Source organism: Pinus tabuliformis, chromosome X (genome assembly GCF_031772625.1).
Source record: "Pinus tabuliformis cultivar Carrire ecotype Pingquan chromosome X, CPIR1, whole genome shotgun sequence".
NCBI lineage: Eukaryota > Viridiplantae > Streptophyta > Pinopsida > Pinales > Pinaceae > Pinus > Pinus tabuliformis.
Window position 1 is genome coordinate 694057781 of NC_142308.1, and position 5942 is coordinate 694063722.

Consider the following 5942-nt stretch of genomic DNA (forward strand, 5'->3'; position numbering starts at 1 on the left):
AAATAACTTCAAGTTACCGATGTTACAGTCAACCTTTGGTCCTGTACCTGTGGAGCAGTGCATAGAATAAAAGGAGAGAGTGATAGAAAACTGCAAGCAAGAGATCCAGGCATTAAAAGTCATCACCAGGGACAACACAATTTATATGAAGATTTTCATAATACAATGTTGATGCAAATTAAAAGGCAGGTGTGTCTGTTTCTAACAAGGTTGCATAGGTACGAGGTTATGGCAGTAAGCGACATACAAGTATTGGGTATATAAGAAGAATGTTGAGTAGTTAATCTAGGACCTGGGTCAATCTAACATTTTTTCCCTTTAATCTCATAATTTTATAAAGATTTTGGCCAGATGAGAAGTTTCTATTTGACTCAAAGCCTAAAAAATATTAAATTTTTGGCACTATGTTCCAATTGGTTTAAAATTCATAAGGTCACAACTCCACTAACATTTACAAGCAACCTCATAACATAAATAAGAAAAGAGAGATGGAATCAAAGAAAACCATCATATACATACTTAAGTGTCTTGTCCCAGCTTCCAGTTGCAAGCAAGTTCATTTCTGGAATCTATGCAATTTCCTTAATAGGTGCATCATGCATGGCCACAGTTACTGGTTGAACCCTAGTCAATAGTGGCCGCATTTTAGCTTGTTTATCACAGCCAGCAGAGAAAACAGCAATGCATCCTTCCATGTCGAGCAGAGAACCTGCATATGAAGCATTACATAATATAAAAACTTAGAAGCACACTTTGAAACTTCATTAATGGTTCTTTCCATAAGTAAGCTACAACCCTGGTTCCTGCAAGCATATTACAACTTCTGAATAAACTTCACAAGAAAAAAGAACAGGTACTAGAATTCCAACCACAATTTGAAGCACCTCATCGGTTGGTCATGTGACATTGTTGATTTTGGCATGCTAACCCCAGTTTGAAGGACCTTCTAGCATCTAACCTAGTAACCTACATTCCAAAATATAACAGAAGATCAATGTTGAAAATGGCAACAATAAATGCTATAAATAGCATTTCAGGATATACTCCAATTCTGTTGGAAATAGCAAAAAATAGAAATGCTAAAAATAGCATTACTATAAATAGCATTTCGGGATAGATTCCAATTTTAATTAGTCCCTGAATTAAAATTGAGAATTAAAATTCGAATCTGGTCTCAGCAACTGTTTGAAAAATAATTAATTAATTCATCTTGAGTTAATTAGTTGTAGAAAATCAAACATGAAGTCTATGTGAAGACATGCAACAGTTTCTCCATTGATTGAGGAAGTTATCCCTTAATTAAGGAGATCAAGATGAGTTGTACTTTGAGTTGTAATTAGTTACCTCAGTTAACTGAGTTAAGTCCAGTTAGATTAGTTCCAACAGTTTGTGGAACTGATTGTGAGTTCAGTTAGTCAATGCATGCATGCATGCAACTAGTGTACTCCAGATAACTGAATATTCTCTCATAAATAACTCATGCATGTTAGTTCAGACAAAGACCCAGTTGAGATTAAAGATAGGGACATTGTACTATCAGTTGGAGGAATTTTCCTATAAATGAAACTCATCCATGCAGAAGGAACAAGGTTCCCTTGAGGATTGTGCAGTTCTGACAGTGTGTTAGAGCAGGGTGTGAGATCAGTGTGAGTGATCAGTGTTACACTTGGTAACATGAGGATCACCCAGAGAAACTACATAAGGAAATAGGAGGCTTGGAGGGCAGAGGAGAAGGCTTAGGAGAAATCTTGATTGCCTGTGAGCATCTAGGAGGATTGTACTGAGATATGGCTAGCTGTGAGAGCTAAGGCTTTGTGTAATCCTAATGTATTTCCACCTTCATCAGTGAGGGATTGTACTGAGAGTTGGATAGTTGTGTGAGAGCTAAAGTTGGGTGTAATCTCTGAAATATTTCCATTGTATGATAATACAGATAGCGGGGTTTTTAGCTGAGGCTTTCCCTAGAGTATTCTTCTGTGTTCATGTGTGATTGATTTCTTCTTTATCTGTTATATGTGTTCTATTTGATCTTGCTCAAAATCGATTAAGCTTCTGCAAGTTTGTTTGTAGAAGTAGATCAAGTATTTTGCTTTAGTATATTGCATAATTTGTTGATCTACAGTGAGAATTTTTACATGGTATCAGAGAAAAGGTAATTGAAGAAATGAACAGTATATGTAGAAGAAAATTCGAAGTAAAAAAATAAAAAAATAAAAATAAAATAAAATAAAATAAAAAAATTGGACCGTGAGTTTGCAGAGAATATCTGAAAATTTTTGTGCAACATTTTTAGAAACAAATAGTAGATCTGGATTCCTTGCAAAAAAAAATACCCAAATTCAAAAAAAAAATCAGCTGAATTGGAATTCAGATGATGGATATATCGTTGATTTAAAATCAGCTCTTTTTCTAGAAAATTTCGTGACGGTGGGAAAAATGAAACAGATTGGTGTGCTAGCCAAAAACCTGTATGCTCTTGAGGTTCAAGATGCGTGCAAAGCCTTGAGGAGTAAGGAAAATGTTAGAGACTTGGTGGTTGAGAGGGAGAGTAAATTACCTCTCAACATGCAATGCCAGAAGAAGTCTCAGACAATCGTGGAGGAACCACAATTGGTGAAGCAGCTTCAGGAGGTTGTGGAGCAACCACAACTGGAGAAGCCGAGAGGAGATCGAGTGGAGGCATCCACTCATGCAGAGACCTCTAGTAGGGGGGAATTTCAAGCCAAGTGGGCAAAGGGATAACATGCAACCATACCTCCAAGTGTGAGGTGGGGAGATGTGAAGTGATAGTTCCATGAAGGCTGAAATAGGGGCAGGATCCTTGAGGTACCCAACCTCTTTGATTAGACCTTGCTACGGGAGCCTCGACGAGGAGTAGCGGGACTGATTGAGTGGGTAGAGACGAATGCGGATGGAGTGGCAGAGAGAGCTACAGTGCAGGAGTCCCAAGACAGCGCAGAGCTAGCTGGCTGTAGCAATGCGAGAGGCACAGGAGTGTTGCACCAGTGCAAGATGGCACAAAGAGGTGTGCAATGGTGTGAGATGCAGGGAGTTGTTGCAGCAGCGCAGAGGTCAGAGAGGGAGCACTTGTCAATGGTAGAGGGAGCTTCAGCATCAAAGGGTGTTTCTAGCCCAACAGGGAGGTCAGTTGGGAGATCAGTTACTTACTTCTCAGTAACTGAGTTGCAGTGCGGCAGTGGGCAGAGCGATGCAACATGATGAGAGGAGGTGCAGTGCGGATGTAGTGCTGAGAGAAAGGACTAGTAGTAGCATAGATGCAACAGGAGGAATCAGTGTGATTGATGCAGCCAGAGATCAAAGTGATAGAGGCTAGAGCATTCAGATACTGAAGAGCATAGAGGTGCACAGTTTTTAGTCGATAGAGGCAATAGAAGTCAAAGACATTGATGACTGAGGCATCATTCTGATTCAAGTTGGATATTTTTTGTTTCTAGAGTTGCTGGAGCAACAACACTTGAGAGAAGTGTTGCATGCAGAAAAAGGTTCAGGGTCGAGTTCAAGTTGAATGCCTTTCTTGTTGAGAGGGAGTGTTGAAAATGGCAACAAGAAATGCTATAAATAGCATTTCAGGATATACTCCAACTCTGTTGGAAATAGCAAAAAATAGAAATTCTAAAAATAGCCTTGCTATAAATAGAATTTCGGGATAGATTCCAATTTTAATTAGTCCCTGAATTAAAATTGAGAATTAAAATTCGAATTTGGTCTCAACAGCTATTTGAAAAATAATTAATTAATTCATCTTGAGTTAATTAGTTGTAGAAAATCAAACATGAAGTCTATGTGAAGACATGCTACAGTTTCTCCATTGATTGAGGAAGTTATCACTTAATTAAGGAGATCAGGATGATTTGTACTTTGAGTTGTAATTAGTTAGCTCAATTAACTGAGTTAAGTCCAATTAGATTAGTTCCAACAATTTGTGGAATTGATTGTGAGTTCAGTTAGTCAATGCATGCATGCATGCAACTAGTGTTCTCTAGATAACTTAATATTCTCTTGTAAATAACTCATGCATGTCAATTCAGACAAAGCCCCAGTTGAGATTAAAGACAGGGACATTGTACTATCAGTTGGAGGAATTTTCCTATAAAGGAAACTCATCCATGCAGAAGGAACAAGGTTCCCTTGAGGATTGTGCAGTTCTGACAAAGTCTTAGAGCAGGGTGTGAGATCAGTGTGAGTGATCATTGTTACACTTGGTAACAGGAGGATCACCCAAAGAAACTGCACAAGCAAATAGGAGGCTTGGAGGGCAAAGGAGAAGGCTTAGGAGAAGTCTTGATTGCCTGTGAGCATCCAGGAGGATTGTACTGAGAGCTGGCTAGCTGTGAGAGCTAAGGCTTTGTGTAATCCTGATGTATTTCCACCTTCATCAGTGAGGGATTGTACTGAGAGCTGGATAGCTGTATGAGAGCTAACACTGTGTGTAATCTCTGATATATTTCCATTGTATGATAATACAGATAGTGGGGTTTTTAGCTGAGGCTTTCCCCATAGTATTCTGTTGTGTTCATGTGTGATTGATTTCTTCTTCATCTGTTAATGTGTTCTATTTGATCTTGCTCAAAATCAATTAAGCTTTTGCAAGATTGTTTGTAGAAGTAGATCAAGTATTTTTCTTTAATATATTGCATATTATGTTGATCTACAGTGAGAATTTCTACACATATTACAACTTCTAAATAAACTTCACAAGAAAAAATAACATGTACTAGAATTCCAACCACAATTTGAAGCACCTCACCGGTTGGTCATGTGACATTGTTGCTTTTGGCATGCTAGCCCCAGTTTGAAGGACCTTCCAGCATCTAACCTAGTAACCTACATTCCAAAATATAACAGAAGATCAAAACAAAACACCAGGCCAAAATTATTACAATAATATCATTATCCCCAAAATCTCATATGAACGAGTCCACATTTCAGTAAATGGAGACAGTTGAGAACAAACCTGATTATCCCAGGATGTGGCCACCAAATAGTTAGCTTTTGGACTGAAAGAGAGGCTTGAGATACTATCATTTGGGGGCTACACAATCTGCAAAACAAAAAAATTACGAAGATAATTGTTAAAGATTTGTTAGGATTGTGAGGACTTGTAGCAGTATCGATGGTGCTGAAAGTAGTAGCCATTGAAGAGACTCTCTATTAATTAACCTCTCGAATACGAGGAAGCGCAACAGAATTCTCAAGTCCGCCTGCAATCCCTCAATTTTGCCCAGAAACTATCACTGCACAGAATTTGTCAAAGCTTTGTCTTAGCAAAAATGTTTAAACTGCTCAACCTCAAATCTCCAGGACTGTAGGCTGCATTGTTTTTACTGTACAAGTCTCCCTGGGCTCGTGCCTTGGCTTTCCCTCCAATTGATAAGCCACCAAAGTTCAAATGCTTAACATACCCACCAAAGTTCAAATGTTTAACATACATCCATCTTGCCTCTCGATTTTTTGACATATGTTTTTCCATATTAACAACAACAACAAAAATTAATGGTAAACAATAGTTGTAAAATTTTATTATATATATATATATATATATATATATATATATATATATATATATATATATATATAGATATATATATATATGCCTCTATATTTTTTGACATGTGTTTTGTCATTGTTACACAGTATTTTGTCACACCTCCTGCACTTCCCTGTGACATACCCCGAAGTGCCCGAAACATGACCATTATGCAGTGTACTCATTCATGTATATAGCTCAAATCCCTCCTAAGACATTGATTGGAAAATGCCTTGAGCTTTCCCTGAAGAAATAGCTCTAAAACCCTAAATTGAGAATCATCGCTCTTATAAGGATTAAAACTGTGATGGTCGCGTGTTGCATTGTACTTGACCAGCGATGGTATTGCTCTATTCCCTTTCATACCGCGATGATCCCAAAGAGGTAATTTTCC

The 5942-nt window shown here is 38.0% G+C and overlaps 1 pseudogene; it reads right to left on the reverse strand.

The window, feature by feature from the left end:
- Nucleotides 1-494: 494 nt before the first annotated feature.
- Nucleotides 495-5491, reverse strand: LOC149141892 (uncharacterized; annotated as a pseudogene).
- Between the last annotated feature and the right edge of the window lie 451 nt (nt 5492-5942).